Below are 20,438 nucleotides of genomic sequence, written 5' to 3' on the forward strand. Positions count from 1 at the left end.
ATCTTCCCTGTTGCCCTGGGAACTGCCTTGCACAGGGTGGCCCAGTGAGCTTCATAGCTTCCAAAAATGACCCAAAAGTTAGGAGAAAAGAATTAGAGCAAAAGAGTCAGAACAATGTAACCAAAAAACTTCGTAACGCTCAGCCCATTGCTATATGCATCCCATGGACCAGTGTTATCCAATTAAATTATCAGGAGGGTGGAGTAACCTAAATGTAACCTTTTGGTTTTCACTCCCTCTGACCCATTGGCCTATTGAGAAACATAGTCATAGGCATTATCTCAGTGTTGTTTACTTAAAAAAAAATGCTTTTAAACTGTGAGTTATTTCTAGACCAAATGTATCCAGCTTTGCCTTCTATCCATTGAGTTGCATTAAAGAGCCATCTGCTATCAGAATTTTTTGCATCCATGAAGGTACTTACCGACCACAATAATAATAAAGCAGAATGGTTTAGGTAAAAGAGGCTGAGAATTAGCTCTACATGCTCTGACTTTTAGCTCTTAAAAAGACTTTTTCATCAATAGCATTTCGTAGGCATGTATTAGAGGGGAGGAATCTTAGCTACACAACTGCTGTTCAAATCAGTGGGAGTCAGGCAACCAAAAACGAATGCAGTGCTTTAAAGGAAAAACAACCGATACTTATTGCTCACATACAGTGGACACTTTTCAGACCTAAATATCTTACCCATTCTTACTGTTGTTTAGTTCCCACAGGAGGATCATTAGTTACTTTTATGGCTTTAATCACTTGCCAAATTTGACATTTCAAAACCAGGTCCCTTTCCTACCTCTGGCATTTTTAAAATGGTGTTCGGGGGGGGGGGGGGTAGGGAACGACACTGAAGATGGAAACCAAAAGAGTAAGCAGCCATTTCTCTCTCAACACCAACCTTCCCAATCCTCCAGATTTTTTGGACCATCACTCTTGCTATCCTGACCCATTCCAATCAAGGTTTAGTCCTAGCTATGGATGGATGACCTTTATTGAGAGAAGGACAACCCTGTTATTCGCACTGGATCTAGAAGCAGCTTTGGATGACACTGACCATACTATGCTACTCAACTAGCTCTGTGAGATGGGTATGGGGGGCACTGCTTTACAGTGGTTCCAGTCCTAGCTCCAGGGGCGGGTTCAGAGGACAGCATTGGGTGATTATTTCTCAGCCACCTGTAATTTGTGCTGCAGAGTGCCATCCTGTCCCAAATGATATTCAACATATATATGAAGCCATTAGGAGTGGTCAGGGGTGAGGCATCATTAGTACACCAATATTATCCAACTCTGTTTTTCTGTGACATCTGAATCAAGAGTAGCTGGACAAACCCTGGACCGGTGCCTGGACTCATTGGTGGTATTAGAGTCTGAATCCTGGTAAGAGAAGATCAGTGGGTGGGTGGTTCCCAAGACCAGATAACTGGTCAACTGCCTACCTTGGAGAGGGTCATACTGCTCTTTGTACATGCCATATAACAGTTTTGTCATCTTCAAACTTGGCTAAAAGAACTCACTTTGCTTTTTTCTAAAATGGCATGCCATTGTATAACATGATGGTAGGGGCTCTTAGGTAAATCTGAGAGTGTATATTGAGAACGCTGTCCAAAAATGTAAAATGTAGAAGCTTTTGATTGTATGCCTTCGGCGGCGGCGGGGGGACACACATTGGAAAGTCTATCTCAAGACTTTTAAGACAAGGTGAGTCAATAAATAAAAATGAATAAACAAAAATATAGCAGTCCCAGACTCTTCATTTTACTCTGGTGCTTTCCATATTACTTGGCTAGCAAGATCCAGGGAAACTGAGGGAGCAGGGGACATAACCGTACAGCAAGTGTGAAACTGGGGTGTGCTTGGTCCACTGGGAGCCTCTCTAAGTCACCCTGAGCTTTTTCAAAGGAGAGAAGGATATAAGTAAAACAGACAAACTGTGCTATCTAGGTTGCTAGTTAAAACTGGGTAGGATTTAGTCTATGCCTACATGATACTGATCTCCATAATGCCATGCTGTACTTTTCATGAGAGGCTGTTTTTTAGGCTCCCTCAGGATTCTAAATTTAGGGATATTTTGACTACTAACGCTTGCTTAGTTCATTATTCCCACACCATGCTGAATCTGGAGGGATTTTCATTAGAAGTATTTAATAAAATATGTGGCTTCCCACCCATTATTTACATATTTTCTTATTGGTCCTGCTCTCCTTTCCATTTTTCCCTCTTCGCACTCTAGCTGAAAACAGCATCCCACTTACTTTGGAGGAGTCCACTGAAATCAAAGGTTCTGTTCTAGAAAAAATGGGCTGTGGATTGTGGCCTCTGTGGTTTTAAATATAAAGCTACTAATAAATCCCCGAAATCCAGCAGCATAAGATACTCATTACAGGAAAACCAAAAATCTGTAGTGATGGTGTTTACATCACCACATTTTTTTATTAAAACAAGCAGTACACACAAACAAAATGGAAGAAGCGTGTTTGTTATTGGTTTTCAAATAAGCTTCCAATATGATGGTTAAAATTTGATCATAAGCTAAGGGGAAAGTTCTTTTTGCCATCTTTTTTTATTTAGGGAGGGCAAAAGAATTGTTCATATAAGTTTGAAATGTCTCATTGTCTAAAGAAAGGCAATTCATTGTTCACTTTCTGAGACACAAAGGTGCCATTGTCCTCAATCTTATTCTCTCACACCAGAATATCCTACTGTTCATTTTTTTAAAAAACCAACAACATAAATGACAACAAAAAATTCAGCTACTCTATAATCATGGATCTTTATGCTTAGCCAAATTCCTTTTTCAACTATATTAGCTTCTTGATTCCCATTACCATCTGAATAGTCCTGAAACAAAATGGCTTGTTTGCATGACCAGGAATACCCAAGATTGTTTCAAAAGCAGTTGGCTCCAGTTTATTATCCCTGTCTACAAGGAATTACAGTTGCTTCAGCCACAGATGAGCATTTGTCTTGGGACATTTTCAGGTCACTGTTTTCACAGAAGGTAATTGGGGGTACGGATCAGAATACTATGGACCAGTGATAACAGCTCAGGTAGAGGAGATAGATTAAATAATTGCTCATCTCTGAATTTAAATATGTTGAGTTAACTCCCAAGATTTATGAGTTCTTTAAATTTCCTTCTCCTACAAATAGCCTATAGTTCACCTTTAAACACATAATAAAGCTGGTGACCAAAGTGAGCTCAAGGCTTATTGTGGCAAGAAAAATTAATATGTAAAGTGTCCAACCTCTCGTTCTTTATTCTGCTTAATCACCATCAACAACACCACCAGTATTATTTTTTTAAAAAACCACATCTGCACAGAAATACCAGTTTTACATAAGCACTGGCAGTACATAGTCTATATCCTATAACCCCGTGGCATGAAGTGTTCCCACTGTCCATTCTTTTGCAAATCATTTTATGTAAGACTTAATCTTTTATTTGAGGATGTTTATGAGGGATTTGCCAGTGAATGCAATAATTGCATATTTAAATATTTAGGACAAATGACAGGATCTGATTTTATTTTATTAAGTTCTTCATATCCTATGACTATGGGAGAAAAGAGAAAAGAACTAATTGTTGTGCAGACAAAAGGCAGACTGGTTTCCACCCTTGGTATCTCCAGACATAATATCTGAAGCAAAGGGGCTAAGCATGAGAGCTGAAAGAGTCACAGCCAGTAAGGCTCAATGATACTGGTCTATAGGGACTATTATGAAGCTGCCTAGCGTGCAAATCTCAAAGGGACGCAGTACTGACCTTGGAGGGACACAGTTTTATACAGATTATTTTTCATTGTATCTTATACATTTCTGATAATATTTTGCTTTTATTTTATATTTTGAAAAAAATTATCATTTTTGAAGTAATTCATATATTAGAATTGGGTTTTTTTATGTAAGAGTGAGACTGGAGTGAGATTGGAGGTTATGTAATATACATAAAAAGTGAAAATGCACTTTATTTTAAATCTTACAGCCTCATCTTAATCTTATGTTGAAAATGTATTCATTTTAGTGGTGAGCTGTGGCTGATAAAAAAAAATGACCATCTGGAGTTCAATACTCCAATACCAAAAAAAGCAAAGGAGCAAGCGAAGCAAGAAGGCTTCTTCCTGAAATACCTTTCTACACAGAAAGCAACAGAAGAGAATGAATATGACTATACTGTTGTTGAAGCTAGCACTGAAGAAGCTGGATGCGACGCTCCTACTATATATGATATAAAAGCTAAGACAAAAGATTCACAAAGCCAAGATGTTTCTGAAAAACACACAGATGAAAAAGAGGATGCCAAGAAAAGTGAGATTACTGCAGTCTGCAAACAAGGATGGTACTGTGCCTGACTTGAATTACTCTGCTAGCTGGCCTAACTATTGCAGTGACAAATTGTGACATCTTATAATACAACTGTGTTTCCGTGCGCTGCTCTGGTTCACCAGATGACCCGCAAGCTGTCTACGGACAAACGCCAGCTCACTCAGCCAGTAAAGCGAGATGAGCGCCGCAACCCCAGAGTCGCCCGCCACTGGACTTAACAGTCAGGGGTCGCTTTACCTTTATAATACAACATGGACCACAGCAAGTTGTCTCACATGATTTTCCCAAAGACTAAAAAAACCGAAAGACTTTCTCCTGTATATGATTATTATTACTTATTAAATTTGCATACTACCCTTCATCCAAAGATCACAGGGTAGTTCACAGCATAAAAATATAAAAATGAGAACATAAAACACGTAATAAAACAAAAACAAACAAATAGTCCCCCCCAAAATGCATTTAAAAGGCCATAGAATGTAAATCAACTGACCTAGTTACAGAAAAATGGTTTTCACCTGGTGCCTAAAGATATGTAATGAAGGTGCCCAGCAAACCAACACAGAAAAGACCCATTCTCATATTGCCACCTTCTGGACCTCTTGTGAAGGAGGCAAATGAGGAAGCGCTTCAGATGATGATTGCAGGGTCCAGGTTGGTTCCATAAGTGGAGAGGTGAAGAAATGTGTCATCAATGGTTGATATATTCAAGGTCAAAATCTGTGGGTTGGGTTTTTTTTGTTTTGTTTTTCTGCTGCAAGTTGTTCAACAACAACTAAAAGCTGCATCAACACTACAAGAAACAGGTTCAAAGGAGTGGAAGAACATTGGAGCAATGCTGAGAGGAATACTGACCATTTAGAAAACTATCAGATTTGGGGAGAAACTTGAATTGTGCTTATCTAAAAGAAAAACAATTGATGGTATTAACCAGCAGAAAATTAGGCAAGAAGAACAATATTAGTGACAAATCTTGGAATGCTTGATTGCTTTGCTCAGAGTTCTTGGCATGGCATGCAAAACTTGGCATTCTGTGTTACAATTCAAAAGTTGTACAATGCTAGCAATGGATTCGTTTTTCAGTTTGTAAAATATCTAGCCCTTTTCGACCATATAATGAATGAACATTTGCACAGATCAAGAAACAATGGCTCACTTCCTAGGAAAAGCTATCCAAAATGAGCTTATACAGCTTCTAACAGGTGCTACAAAGAAGGATGTTTTACAGGAGACTAGGTGCCTTTATGACAGAAACTCTTCTTGGACTGCTTGAGTAGTTGGGATTACCAATTGAGAATCTGTGTGACCAGGGCTATGATAATTATCTTATTTATTCACTCTTTGTCCTCCCAACCCCTGAAGTCTATTTCTCACGTCCCTCCCAAAACCAACCCACCGGGTCATGTTCTCTTCCTTGCGTCAAATAAGCTTCTTTTTGCTGCCACTTTAAGAATGTAAGAGGGAGTTTGTTTTTAAAGGACAGGTCAAGTACAAATCAAATCTGTACTCCAGCTGCCTGCAGTTTTACTCATCTGAGTAAACTGCTCTTGAAAGCAATACGCCTTGTCATTGCTGTTGGGACAAATTACACTGGCCTTAGATTCTGATGCCTTTGTTTGAACACTTTGTGATTTTCAGCTCGTTCTGGGTGATGGTGCAGGCGCAGCAAGTTGCGCAAACCAAGCTCCCCATTTTTACACAGATCAGTTAAAACTAGATGAATTAGATGGCAGCAAGAAAAATGTGTGTAAATAAAATAAATGCTTGGTTACATGGACGATTTCACAACCAGCATGCTACATTTTTTCCTTTTTTAAAAAACATTAGATTACCGCTAAAATGGTTCCAATTCAAGATCAGGAAAGATAAACACTTTTTTGATTAAAAATAAAGCGGTAGAGTAATTTGATTATAGTTAGAATCAGATACTACATTCTGGAGGAGAACAATGTCTTTGAAACTATACAACTCACCGGCTGCATAACTGTGATTTGCACATTTAAAATGATAAATTTAAGGCTATCAATAGTAAATCAATTGCAGGTAGAGCAGATAAAACTGAAATAATTCATCATATTGCTATATTGAAAACACAAAGAGGACAGAGAAATAATGGAAGGTTTTGACTTTAATTTCAAATCTGGTTTTAGGTTTTTCAAGGACAATCCTTTCTGCAAAAGTTTAACATATACGTAAAAATAATCCATCAGCACATCTGATCCAAATATACTAATGATTTTTATTGGTCAGATCTTGAAAGCAAGGTTTATTTTAATAGAGTATGCATTAATTAACCCAACATGTACTATCTTTCAGCATATCTGGCCAAGTACTTTCATTTACACATGTTTATTGTGAAATGTTTGCATTCCCAACATTTGAAGCCCACACACAGATTATTTCATTCTTTTAGAGCACTTTGCAAAAGTTAAAAGAAGTTATTGTTTTTGATTAATACGTCTTTTGGAAAAAAATGTTCCAAAGACCAGATGCTTAGAAGAAACACATTCTTCATTAAAACATCAGAGCTGCATTCATATGAAAATGAAGACCTTAAGCAGAAGTTAAACAGGGCTGACTTTTGATCACTAGGTATTCCACAGAGCATGAACTTTGTCCACTGTTGCACACAATTCACATAAGATTTTTTTATTTTTTAAAAAAACATTTTAACAACTGATTTAATTGTATCATTTTGTATGTATACCCACAGTAGATTCACAGATATGTGGAGTGGTGTGTTACAGATGGGAGTTCTAAAGCTGTGGTTGTCATCTTTTGATTAAGAAAAGGAAATGATTTCACTAAAAAGACATTCTCTCTTGTGTTGTTTTGTTTTAACTTAGTTTGTACTTTCCACCAAACTGGACATATTTATTGAGTCTCATAAGTTACTTCACGGTTACCAACATCACTGTAATCTCAACAAACTATCTTTTTTCTTGCCAATTATCTAAATATCATAACTATAAAATATCTTAAAACATTCTCTGTAGTGTAAACATCTTAGCTACAAACTCTTAAGTGTAAACAGTATGATGCATCAGAATGATGTTAAGCGATGTTATAAAAACTGCTCTTAAAAACTAAACAAAAATGTTAAGCTTCCATCTGGTTTATGATTTTTCCACTGCAGAACTGCTGCTGTGTGCCAGTTTACTGAACCATGGCTTGCTAAAGAGATTGCTGGGGTCACAGAGAGAAAGAAAACAAAGAGGAGGACTTTAATGCTTGAGTTTTTCTCCCCTTTTCTCTTGTGTCACCCTGATACATCTCAGAAGGAATTAAGGGTACAACACAGCATATATTACATGTTAATAGTTTCAGGTTGTCTGTTGAAAGGATAAGCCTTTGCACAAAGGTGTGATTTAAGTAATTGTGGTCAACTCCTTTGTGGCAGTATACCTGTGTTGCCATAACCAAACCAAAACTACTTTGTGCTGTATGTACAGGGTTAAAAATAGACAGTAAACTGAAGATAGGGTGGGGAGGGGAGGGTAGTAACAACTCCCAGGCTCACTTTGAAAGCCCTTATTTGAGTCGAAGGGAATATTAATATAGAAATCCTGAGGAGTTTTCCACTGATCCCAAAGACTAAGGGAATCCACATAGCGTATTAAACTTTTCTACAGGGAGTTGTTAGAAGCAAATGTGATGCTTAAATAGTTTCAGGCAGAGAAATTGATTATCTAATGGCCCGATCCTAAGGCTTGCTGTGCTAGGGAATAAATCCATAGGTTGGAAGGGGCTGGCTGCTGTGCCTGTGCAGAATCACAGACCATGACACTGTTTCAGCGACATTACTCAGCATGGCAGGCTACTATGCCAGTGCAAACATTTAGGACTGGTTTGCCAAGCAAGTATGTTGCAACTGTAGGGCTATAAGGAGCTCTGATTTCAAACCTGGGACTCTAGAAGCTGGACCCAGACACCTGACTTTCTGCACCGCTGCCATCTGTCAGAAGAGAGCATTGCTGAGCAGTTCCTCTGTTGCCCTACTGCAGGTGGTCAAAAAGCTACAACACCATCAGGAGTCAGGTGATGCAAAGGACCAATGGGGTTCCTCATGGCCCTTTAAAGCCTGTTGGTTTGCCTCCGGGTCTCCTGGCAGTGGAGACATGAGGATACTTGAGCCGTACTTCTCAGTTCCAAAGTAGTCACATTAACTTAGGGCCTCTTCACTAACTTTGAAGAAGGTCAGAGTGGATTATGGAAAAGAAGCATTCTCCCTACCCCATAAGATAATGGCCATGTCTGGACATAAACAATGGCTAACCATGCAGGAGTGAGCATCCATAGCATCCATTTCAATTCTCCCCACTCTTCCTGGATCCTGATGGCTCATGCCGAGAGGAAAACAAACATGATCCCCAGCTTAACATGACATTTGAACTGGGTTTGTGGTTTGCTTTGCTCCCAACAAACCACAAACTATAGCCAAGGTTTGTTCTTGATTCACTGACACTGGTTTTATGGGGCAAAATACACTATGGTCTCTGGCATGAACCTATCACTAAGCCAGGAACCATGGTTAGGTTTAGCATGAGCTGAAAGGTGCTGCGAGGAGCAAGGAGGTGGGAGCAGGTACCATTTAATTTGTGCATGGAAAGGCATTGTTTATACTTCCCTATGGGATATGAACACATTCTATGTAATCTCTAAAAACCCTTTTCATATGTTACACTGGATTTGGAAAGAGGGATACAGAATTGTGTGCAGAAGTCTGCTCCCCCTCCATGTATTCAATAGACTGACTGATTAAAATATACAGGTACATCACTGTAAACATATAGAGCTCATCAATCTAGCAAGTATATCCATGTGCTTGCTTATGCCTTCAAAACTGTACCATGATGACTTTTCATTAAAACCAGGACTTCCACTGTCTCCAATGTAAGCAATTCATGTATCAGACACTCTCATTCTCTCTCACACCCACCCTACAGCTTACTTAATGTGTGCCATTTCATTTCCAGATGCTCCTCACAGCAACTTACTTGGAAGTGGGGACTAGTTTGTTTCAATATCAAGCTCATAATAATGGAGTGGTTTTCACAGGGTTTCCTCCAGATTTCATGTACCACAAAATGTGCATCCATTGTGTACCAAAAGAAGAGTTTACGTGGTAGAATCTTCTTATGTCATAAGACCTGTCTGGCCACAAAATTATTTTTTTGTCTTCCAAGAGGAAGAGGAAGGATACCACTTTCATGGATCACATTTTTTCCTGTATGCAGCCTTTTAAAAGGCAGCATCTGCATAAGAAAGCTTGTTTTGTTCTCTTTTAACCAAGCAGAGGAATCATTGTACTTATGGAATATTTATTTCTATTTACACTTTTCCAAACTCAGAATTAATGCGGGCCCCCATCGACCTCATAGGCTAAGAACACATCAGACTACACTAGTGAAACACAGTGCAATATTGTCTTACCTGGGACATATAGAAAGTTGTGGTCTTAGTAGTCTGTACACATGATCAGGAGGAAAGATGTGATCTATGAAAATCCTGGTTCAGACAAGAATTTAAAGCAGGTTGCTTAATCACTCTGCCTCAGTTTTCCCATCTGTGAAAACAGGAAAATAATGAAGTAGAATAAGCCATATAAACAGAGGCGGCAACTGTTGCTCACTTAAGAACCTGATAACAGTTCCACTGTGATGGTAACTGTTTTCTGATCATATGACTTTCCATACTTTCAAATGAAACTAGGGCTTTTTATGACAATGAACACTGAGCACAACAAAAGAAACATTTGCCTCGGATCTTTGTTTTGGTCCATCACCATCAGTTCTGTACAACATAAGGCTGGGGGGTGGGCTATGACAGTCCCACCCTACAACTATCTGCAGTCCCAAACATCTACTAGTTGTAGCTTTCCCCCACCATTTTGTGAAAACATCTGCAACCTGCACAAGCCAGTCAAAACAGCTGAATAGGAAGCATTAGGACCCCCTCCACAAAATACATTTAAAGCAGTATTGTGCCACTTTAAACAGGCACTGCTTCCCTCAAAGAATCCTGGGAAGTGTAGTTGGTTAAGGTTGCTGACAGCTGTTAGAGAACTCTAGGAATTGTACCTCTGTGAGAGAAGAAGGGAACTTTCCTAACAACTCACAACAGCCTTAACAGATTATGGCTCCTGGGATTATTTGGGATTACTGTTTAAAGTGGCATGATACTGCTTTAAATAAGTATAGTGTAGATGGGGCCTGGGTTAGAAATATTATCCACTACTGATATACTGGGATGCCGTCCTAGAATTATTTAAAAGGCAAAAATGGCCCTGCTTTACATTTGCAATTGATTAAATATTATTCACACCCACACCCGTCACTGCCAATGCGGAAAATGCAGAATCAAACACACCATGAGAAGTTTTGCCACATTACCTCTACTAAAGTCAGTGTACATTATTTCAATGTTGCCCCCCAAAATATTGTTTGTGGCCAATCCAGAACCTATTTCATGAACTGCCAAAGTACCTTTTACTAATTTGTGTAGTACATGAGGTTTCCTTTTTCATAATAGATTTTAAGGTCACATTCTTGAAGATTTGCTGAGAGCAAATTTCAAACTGTGTGTTGCATTGCAATCTGCAGTTCACAATCTTAGTTAATTATATGAGCCATCCAGTCAAGGAACAAAACAACAGAAGCAGCAACACTTGACAGAACGGATCAAAATGTGTGTTTCTGTGTGTTTGTGTGTGTGTGTGTGTGTGAATATGAATATACAATTGAGAATTTGTGCTGTGTTGGTTACTTCTAAGAGCTATGTGCTATTGTTTGTACTCCTAATTGGATGACTAACTGACCGACACAGCAGAAAATTTGAATTGTATACTCACGTTGTCATTCAACTTGCTCTTTGCGCAATCATTGGTTAGCGACGCAACACATCCAATCGGAACACAGCTCCACGCCATTCACACAACCAATCATAACACAATGAATTGTAACATTTCAACAAAATCAAGAAGTATTCACTGGAGAAAATCTGCAAACGACTGTGGAATGACATCCCTGTGATCTGCTTGGAGATATGTCACCAAATGAAGAAAAGCAACATTTACAAGTATTTCAGCACTACTCTAAATAGCTGATTCCTCTGCATCATAATATGGAGAATGAAGCTTCTGCACCTTAATTAATAGTGCAAAAGAAGACTAGGACCTAGAAAAGGCCAGGGTTCAAATCCCTACTTGGCCATGGGTGACCTTGGAAATTGGCCACTGTCTCTCAAACTAAACTACCCCACAGGGTCATTGTGGGGATTAAGCGAGGAGGGGGAAAACCATATAAACCACCAGTAGGATATAAATACAAGAAATCAATCAATAACAAAGTGGCTTGTTTGTGTACTAAGAAGGATGTGAGCTGAGGCTCATTGTGCTGGGTTTGTGATTCTGTGGCTTCTTCTCTTTTCTTTTTTTAAAAATATCTCTCACAAAGCTTTGTTGGCCTCTTTCAAGACGCCTCTGGTGTGAAGCTTGACTATAACACTCCTCTGCATTAGTGCTGCCAAAGTCCTAGTTCTGGGGATGTTCTCCCACTCTGCGTAGGCTTCTAAATGTCATGGAATGTGGCTTTAAGCAAGACAGCATGTATATGCCCATGAGGAAAGTGTACAGGTGTGTTACAGCAGTGTGTGCTATGCATGGAAATCATAATCCCATACCACTAGGTAGCAGAATTTTCCTTTAATTCTCCTTTTTAAATAGCCCTGCCTCCACAAGCCATGCTTTAAAAATGCCATTTGCACAGCAATTTATGGTGTAAGCCTAACCATGTCCTCTTTGAGGGAAGTTCTTTGAATTCACTGTGGCTAATTCCCAGCAAAGTGGGGTCCCAATTGCAACCTAAATGTTTGAGGATCTGAGCCCTTTCTACCGTGCAAAGTTATCCCATTTGATCTGGGCATTTAGTTTTCAGACTAGAACACATGCCTATCGTTTTTATTTCTTGCTCTGAGCTTGGGGCAAGCAAGGGAGCAGCTTTCAGTTACTTATGTCTCACCATTTTTAAGCTTTTATTATGGGTAAGGGCCTCAAGACCTGGAAGTGGCCTGGGCCTCTATGAATATTTGAAAGGTCCTGGCTGCAGACTACCTGCATGAAACTCATTCACAGACCACAATTTGTGAATCCCTGAGCAAGTTCATAATGGTTTAGCTATTTAAGGACACACTTGGTTGGAATCAAAAACAAGCTCTTGTATTAGCCCATGATAGCCACTGCACCCTAAACCGGCCAGAGTGGAGAATTCCTCCTCCAAGTCATCGAAACTCAGAGACATGCAATAGGAGACAAACCCCGAGGATAGCAAACTTTGAAGAACCTAATCTCCTTATTCCAATAACCAAAATCTATCTATCGTGTCACATATGTCCAAAGTCATTGGGTTGAGAACAAAATGTAGTTATTACAAATGAAAAAGCCTAGGAAAACTGTAAGCTCAAAGTGATGAACAAAAAAACCCCCCACTTTTTGAAATGACACCAGCTAAACGGCCGCAGGACAGAGACAAACAAAGTTCTGCAAGCTGTACACCCAGAAAACAAAGGCTTCCTATTTCGGTTGCAAATAATTAGGCATAAATCTGGCTGGGTACTCCTCTTTCTTTAATCGCTAATAAAGTTTGAGCGAAGCTATTTTTTGCAGTGTTCCTTTCTGTATCACTATTGTCAGCTTCAAATCTCAAACGCAATTGGAGTTATAATTACATTTTAAAAAATAGCATTAAAATGACATTAAGGGCTGTAATTGGAACTTCTTGTCCTTATGCACAGAACTTCTAAGATTAGCACTGGGGATCCCACATATTTCACTTGGTAGATGCCATATTAGATAGCCAGATAACATATTGTATCTGGCTATCTAATGTGTTAGAATATTTGTTTCAAGAACAGGCAACTACCTCCATTCTCTTAACTCCCCTGCTTCACCCCTTGGTTTCCTACATTAAAAAGAAGAGTATGCCTCTAGAATAACACTGGCTTTAGCATGAGCAATGCTAATGTTACATCAATATAAAGTAATAACACAAAGGGTGCACTGGGTGGAATGCAGACTATGAGAAGAGACTACTAAAAAAATTTTGGATGATGGGACCATAGGCTTTACAATCCTCCTCAAGCAGACAGCTCTAAAAACTATTTTTAAAGGTCATAAATTAGGTAGTCTCTTAAATGTAATTCAATCATCTACTTTTAAAGTAGCTAGATTCTATTAGTTGTCCCTTGCATTTTACAAAAACAGAGCTCCATTAACATTATTCACTTACAGTTTCCATCTATGAGTAGATATTCTGTTCAACCAGCTTTAAATAGATTCTTTTCCCCCCTCTCTTCTTCTGAAATTGCTATTAAGCATATTTTTACTGCAAGGGCAAAGTAGGCATAGGATTATGCCTGACTCCATGCAAAGGATAGATTTTCAGCAAGCAGAACCGCATTCCTATGAAGTAAAAATACTCGATATAAGCCGATTGTTTCTATCCTTGCTCAGTAAGGACTCTCCTCTGATCTTCAGAATTACACGCAGGTAGCCTAGTAAGGATGAACAGGACTGTTCTGTTACTGCACAATGCAACCAGTTTTCTCTCCTTTGAGAGTTTAGATTTAAAGAATTTAAAGTACAGTATTGCTTGGGGGTTCTCGGGGGGGTGCACATTGGCTTTGAAAAGTTATCCCATAGTCACTGGCTTCATAAAACCCCTACAAGCTGTAACCCCAGACTGCAATAAAATGTTGCTTCACCAATAGCAGTCCTCAACTGGGAACTGACATCCCTAGTAGACTGAAGATAAAAATTAAAAATTAAACACTTGTCTCTGCACAGTCAAAATTCAATTGTTTCAATTTTGTTATCCCAAGGTTGGTACTCTGTGATAACAACCTCTGTCTAGATAAACAAAGAATTCCAACCATACATCATCTTCTTGTTTGTCTTAAGTCAATGGGTCAAACAATGTTGTGTGAAAGCAGTTAGCACACACATGTTTTGTTATGTAACAGATACAGATGGGAAAGAAATTCAATCCAATTCACTTTTAAAGGCAAACCTACCTAATCTGCACTTTCTAACCATTCAAGAACGAGAAGACAGCTACCCTTCAAAATGTGCACTTCTCTGAATTTTGCAAGGGAATTTGTCAGTCAAGCAGCATGTACCAAGATGCATATACAAGGCTAAAGTGTGCATAAAAATGCATTTAATGATTAAAAACAATATGCAGAAATGCATTATATTATGGCAAACTGCTCTGCAAAAATGGGTCTATTTGGCAAAATTACATACAAAAATGTGTATATTGGGAGAAATTAACACTGGAATGCAGATAAATTTCCATGAGAACCTTTAAAAAAGAGAAAAGAAAAATGATGTGGAAATGTGGAGAACAGAACTTAAAAGTGGGGGGAAATGAGAAACTGAGAGAATCCAAAATAAAAAAATTCCTTCCAGTAGCACCTTAAAGACCAACTAAGTTAGTTCTTGGTATGAGCTTTCGTGTGCATGCACACTTCTTCAGATACACTGAAACAGAAGTTGCCAGATCCAGTAAAGGATTGTCACAGATAAGCCTGAGCTGCATGAACAATACAAGGGGTCAAAACAGAGAATTCAACCCTCTCTCTTCTGCCATGGTCCCACCCCCAGCTGCTGTTTATATCAAGAAATAAGCCTCCTTTTTTAAAACAGCATTGGCTGCTTTTTAATGAAACATGTACACATTCCCTGCATCCACACAATCCTCACTCAAGGAATAGCCAAGGTAGCCCCTCACCCCCCTTAACATATAGGCTGCAATCAGAATATTCTGGATTAGACACCAGTCTTACTGAAGAAACTGACATGGAACAGCCCAGCCAAAGGAGTTGGCGGCAATCCAATTTGAGCTTCCAAAAGACCAACTTCCACATTATACGCTTGTACTGAGTTGGCATGTGGTCTGGCTTCTTGGAATTGTGGGGACTGGGCAAAATGGAAGCACAGTTGTAACTGGCCCAGAAAGACACAAATTGTGAGCACTTGGGGTTCCAGTACCTGATGATATGATGGCATATTTTACCACTTATTAATTTGTACCTTAATTAAATTATTATTATTTTATGTACATGAAACACAATCATGTTCAGCTGCTCTTAAAAAATAAATAAAAAGCCTGTCTTCTCGTGGGTGGGTTGGAAAGCACTGAGTCCCCCCCCCCTTTCCATTTTGGTTCCCATTGTTTTAATTCTATATATTGCACACATGTGTTCTCACAGCGCGGCACACTTAGTTATCGGAAACATCTGGGGTGCCCATGCTGTGGAGGAGGTCAGCTCTGCTTCTACTCTAACTGCCTGTCTTTATTAATTTATTAAGCTCGGATTTGCTGGTGGTACAGTCTTGGAACACTGTTGGAGGGCATAGGTTAGATTCAGTAGCAATTCTCCCCAAGCGCAAGCATAAATAGGACTGTTTGAATTATAGGGAAAGCCTCTCGTTTCTTGAGGAACCGCAACACAAGGAATTTTAACTGACGCAGAAATACAAGCACAAGGTTTTTGAATGGCATGAGTCCGAGTGATTTGTAAAGCGATGTGAAGTGTCTGTGTGGAGACCCCACAAGTCTGATACTTAGAAATAAAAATGTGATCAGATATGATGGAACAAGCTCTGACATGGACTTATATTACTCAAACACTCTTGCACATTTCTGTTTGAATAGAATGCTAATAGTTTATTCCGACATTGCCTTCAACAGCAGAGTACTTCAGTACTGTAAAGTTTGCACAGTCCTTTCAGAAAGTTAAGTAGATGGAGTCAGTTCAGTAGATCAAGGTACTATAGTTCCTCTTCCCTTTGCATCATTGTTTTAAAGTACAGTGGTACCTCGAGTTAAGTACTTAATTCGTTCCAGAGGTCCGTTCTTAACCTGAAGCACCACTTTAGCTAATGGGGCCTCCCGCTCCCACTGCGCCGCTGGAGCACGATTTCTGTTCTTATCCTGAAGCAAAGTTCTTAACCTGAAGCACTATTTCTGGGTTAGCAGAGTCTGTAACCTGAAGCGTATGTAACCCGAGGTACCACTGTACTAACTATCCCCTTGCATTGAGTAAGATGTTTCAGCAGTGCTCTTTAGCTTTAGGCCCCCAGATGCTATTGAACAACAACTCCCATCATCTCTAGGGGATGATGGGAATTTGAGTTTACTCCACTGAATATGTGAATTACTATTTAGCTTCAGCTCTTTGCAAGAGGGTTACCAGTTTCTGTGCGTTAAACACTATCTATAGTATACAATGCATTAAATCACTTAAGGGGAGTGCCCTACTTCAAGAGAAAAAAATGGGAATGTTAAGTACTGTCAATAGAATAGAACCACTGCAAATGTTGAATGCTTTGAACATGGTCTTTAAAACAAAACAAAACAAAACCTAGTTTTCAGCTTAATCCTGTTGCTTTTAAAAGGTTTGAGTTTCAAGAGCCTGCCCTGGCTACAAAGACAAAGGCAGTAATGTAAAAAGTTACGCAAAGTCCCCTCTTTTGGAAACAATTTGTCTGTACATAAAAAAGAGAGAGAGATGGAATTAAGCCGTAAATACTCTAGGTATAAACACAAACAGCTTTATTGCAGGTTTTTCCAGAACTCCCAAAGACTCCCAAGACTGATTCAGGGAATAATTATGGTATGGAAACGTCATGCAATTTTTGTCACTGATCTTTTCCATGCAAAGTCAGTTTCCATGTGTATTCAATTCAAGGTTCAAAATTGAAGACTTATGTGGGGGGAGGGAAAAAAATCATAAGTGAAAAATGGAAAACATTGCCATGGGGCACAACCCAATTCCCATATGAAATGCTGATCAACTAATCATAACAGCACTAAGCAAAAAGTTATTATACAATTAGTTGCTGGTAGCCTACAAAGGGGGCAATCTATTCACTCATCAATTGAGCTGGCCCACAGGCTTCTTCATGGTCCAGAGAAGATCACTGATGAATGTTATGGCCCAAATGACATATTTAACACAAATGTAGTCCAACAGTCCCTTCAGAATATATATTTGAAAGCTTCAAATGGGCACAGTTCCCCCTCAGGACACAACTTCTATGACCCCACCCTCAGATATCAGCTTTCTGAGGACCCTATCCACCAAGACCATCACTATCAGATGCAGTGTAGCGAACGTAAGATTTAAAGTTATATCAAATGATATGAACACCTCAACACACACACACACACCCCATTTTTAATGTGATGCCATAAAGCCTGAGTTTACATCTACTAAGAGTGTAGGATCTGACCCTCTGAGCCCTCATGTCTCCTGATTTGATTTAAAACAAACTAAAAACACTGTAGATTGCCCGTTGTGTGTTTATTGTATGCAACATCACAACTGAAATGTACTCTGCTGGTTTTGTTTCTGTTGAGCTTGTTTCTGTTGTTGTAAAAGAACTATCAGACCACTATTCCACATGCTGCTCTTGTTGTTTTTATTATTAATAATTGATGCTATTAATAATGATTCAATTTACATCCACCCTTCCTCCAGGAGACCTGGTTTGCACCATGAAGTTTACAATCTGAGGTTTTGTTGTTGTTGTTGCTTTAAATCAACTTTGTAGTTCCAAGATCCACCAAAACCTTAAACGTCAGAAGCATTACTTTGCTCTTGCTTTGCAAAAGTAAAATTTAACTTAACCATTTTGAGTGCTTAATTTAATCTACAAAGCCATTTTTCTTTTCTGCTCCAGCACAGAATACGTTGTGGGAAGGATGATTTGCCCTATTAATCTAAAGTTGATTTTTCTCTCCAGGATTATGGAGAATATGGACCGCTTTCCTTCTCTGTGAGACAAATTTGACTTTCCTTCCAAATTCTCTCCTGTATTAACAACATGCGTATGGAACACCATAGATGCAAGAAAGGTTGAAATAGACTTCTTAGTGCCATGTTTTAAAACACCCACAGCCGACATCCTCCCCACCTTGGGAACAGGTTGGAATGAAAACACATCTGTGACCCAAACTGTGTGCAAATTTTCTCCAATGTTTTATTTTGTTAGCGAGTACAATTGTGAGGGATGACATTTGAGGTGGGAAACTAGGAAGAATATATTTTTAGGAACATATGAATTTGCCATATAGAGAATCAGACACTTGGTCCCATCTACGTGGCTCAGTACTGACCACACTGGCTGGCAGCAGCTCCCTGGTGTTTCAGACAGGAAGGAATCCCAGCCCTACTTAGAGATGCCAGGGATTGAAATGGGACCTTCTGCATTCAGAGCTCTACCATTGTCCACTGGCCCTTCCCCTCTGATGGATTTTCTACTAAAAAAAAGAACAAAATAGCCCCCAAACTCTCTTTTCCCCATCCGCAGGAGAGAAAAGCAGTTGGGGGAATGTTCTTAGTGGAAAAGCTACTAAAATCCTCCTTCCCATCTCCCCATTCCACTCTAGAGCCTTTCATGGCTGCATTTTGCAATAAAACACAATGTCGGAGACAAACTACATGCAACTGAGTGTCATGTATAATTTGTGGTTTGGTGAGGAATGCAGAGCACCCAAAGAGCAACACTACGGTGTTGATACCAGGCTGCAAGGGAGAAGTATAAGTGGGACATGGGAATTTGGCTTGCCCTTAACAACCTTGGACAACTTTCCCGTGAGCTTGGAAGGCTTGCAATTCCAGGCAGTTGTCTAAAAACGATACAAGTTTGGAGTGCAGATATCCCCCCCCCCCGACTATTTTACATCCTATGCTGAAATCTAAGCCTAACTCATTACTATTATTCATTAAATTTATTAGTTCCTTTTTTGCCATGGCAACTCAAAACGACTTACAATATTTTAAGCAAAAAAACATACACATACATACATTAAAATAAGCATTTAAAAAACAATAATCTGCCATTCTATGCTCAATTAAATACTTTTGGTCACTGTGGGATTTTCTTTTGAACAAGAATCTGCTGCAAATCTAAGACATGTTTCTTACCAGTTGAATTTTAAAGGAAATATGGGCTATAAACAGGAGCACTACAATGCAGAGTAGGTGGGGGGTCACACTTGAACCTATCACTGTGTACAAAACCAAAAGTTTCAATGGTGTGATTGAGCAGGACAAAGATGAAACTATGGAAAACACATTGGCAAAAAAGCAGAGTGGCATGGCATGTGTTTTCACACCCAAATACACATATGGTATGCTTTGGAGCTTGCATCACAAGGAGGCGTGTGAACCCTCAGATGCAAAACATGTGTGTTGGACCAATTAATCGTTCTCACCATTAAAAAAACACATTTTTTCAAGCCTGGGTTAAAAAATACATTTGGGGGTTGCACTGAAAGGTTTTCTATTCTTCAAGAAGGAAATGCCCTACAAACAATCAAATATTAACCAAATTTCTCTAATTGGATGGAAAATGCCCTCATCAACGAAAGAAGCCAATTTAATTCAGTAGCTCAAAACTAATGCTGCATGATGCAGCCAGCTTATAACTTCTGGAGCATATTAGCTTCATCAACACCCCAGATGTTGCACGGGAAAGATAGTTCTCATTCTCAAGCATGTGGCAAGTGGTAAATTTAGAAAACTCCCAATTAATTCAGGAGGCTTCCACTGCAGATCAAGTTTCTGGGCTTTCTTTGCACAATACACAAGTGATGTGTGGGGAACCAGAACAAATACAAAGACTGGGGCCCATCCAGACTGGTGTTTCATTTACAGTTGCATTCTTCAGGCATAGTACATTGGTGATTAATTTATTCTGCTTTAGTCTGTTCCTCGATGGTGCCCCCAATCCTCCACACTATTGGTGTTCAGAGAGGTTACAGAGGAACAAAAGTGGGGTCAAAAATAAACTAGAACATTTGTGATTAAAAAAATATTAAGAATTGGGATTTCAGTAGGAAGTTACTGGATGTGCATTGATTAGAAATGAAACAGTGTGACTACCCCAAATGTTAAAGGGCACAAACAGCAATGGAAGTGGGATTGCGTGTAACCACCCCAAAAGCAACATAAGAACAATCTTCAACCATGATACCGTAGTTGAATCAGCACAAATTAACAATAGAAGGGATATCTGGAGGAGCCCTAGATACACAAACAAGTATTAA

General features: G+C 39.2%; 1 protein-coding gene across 4 annotated transcripts in view; it reads right to left on the reverse strand.

Annotated features, from left to right (window-relative positions):
* Positions 1-20,438, reverse strand: part of ZNF536 (zinc finger protein 536) — a 450,709-nt gene that overhangs the window by 312,689 nt on the left and 117,582 nt on the right. For 3 of the 4 annotated variants that reach the window (XM_083513501.1, XM_083513502.1, XM_083513506.1), the window contains exon 2: positions 9,757-9,889. The exons of the other annotated variant lie outside the window; for it this stretch is intronic. The gene's annotated coding sequence lies outside the window, so the exon portion shown is untranslated. The remainder of the gene's footprint in view (positions 1-9,756; positions 9,890-20,438) is intronic. 4 annotated transcript variants of the gene reach the window in all.

This window comes from Podarcis liolepis (genome assembly GCF_965112155.1).
Source record: "Podarcis liolepis genome assembly, chromosome: 7".
Taxonomy (NCBI): domain Eukaryota; kingdom Metazoa; phylum Chordata; class Lepidosauria; order Squamata; family Lacertidae; genus Podarcis; species Podarcis liolepis.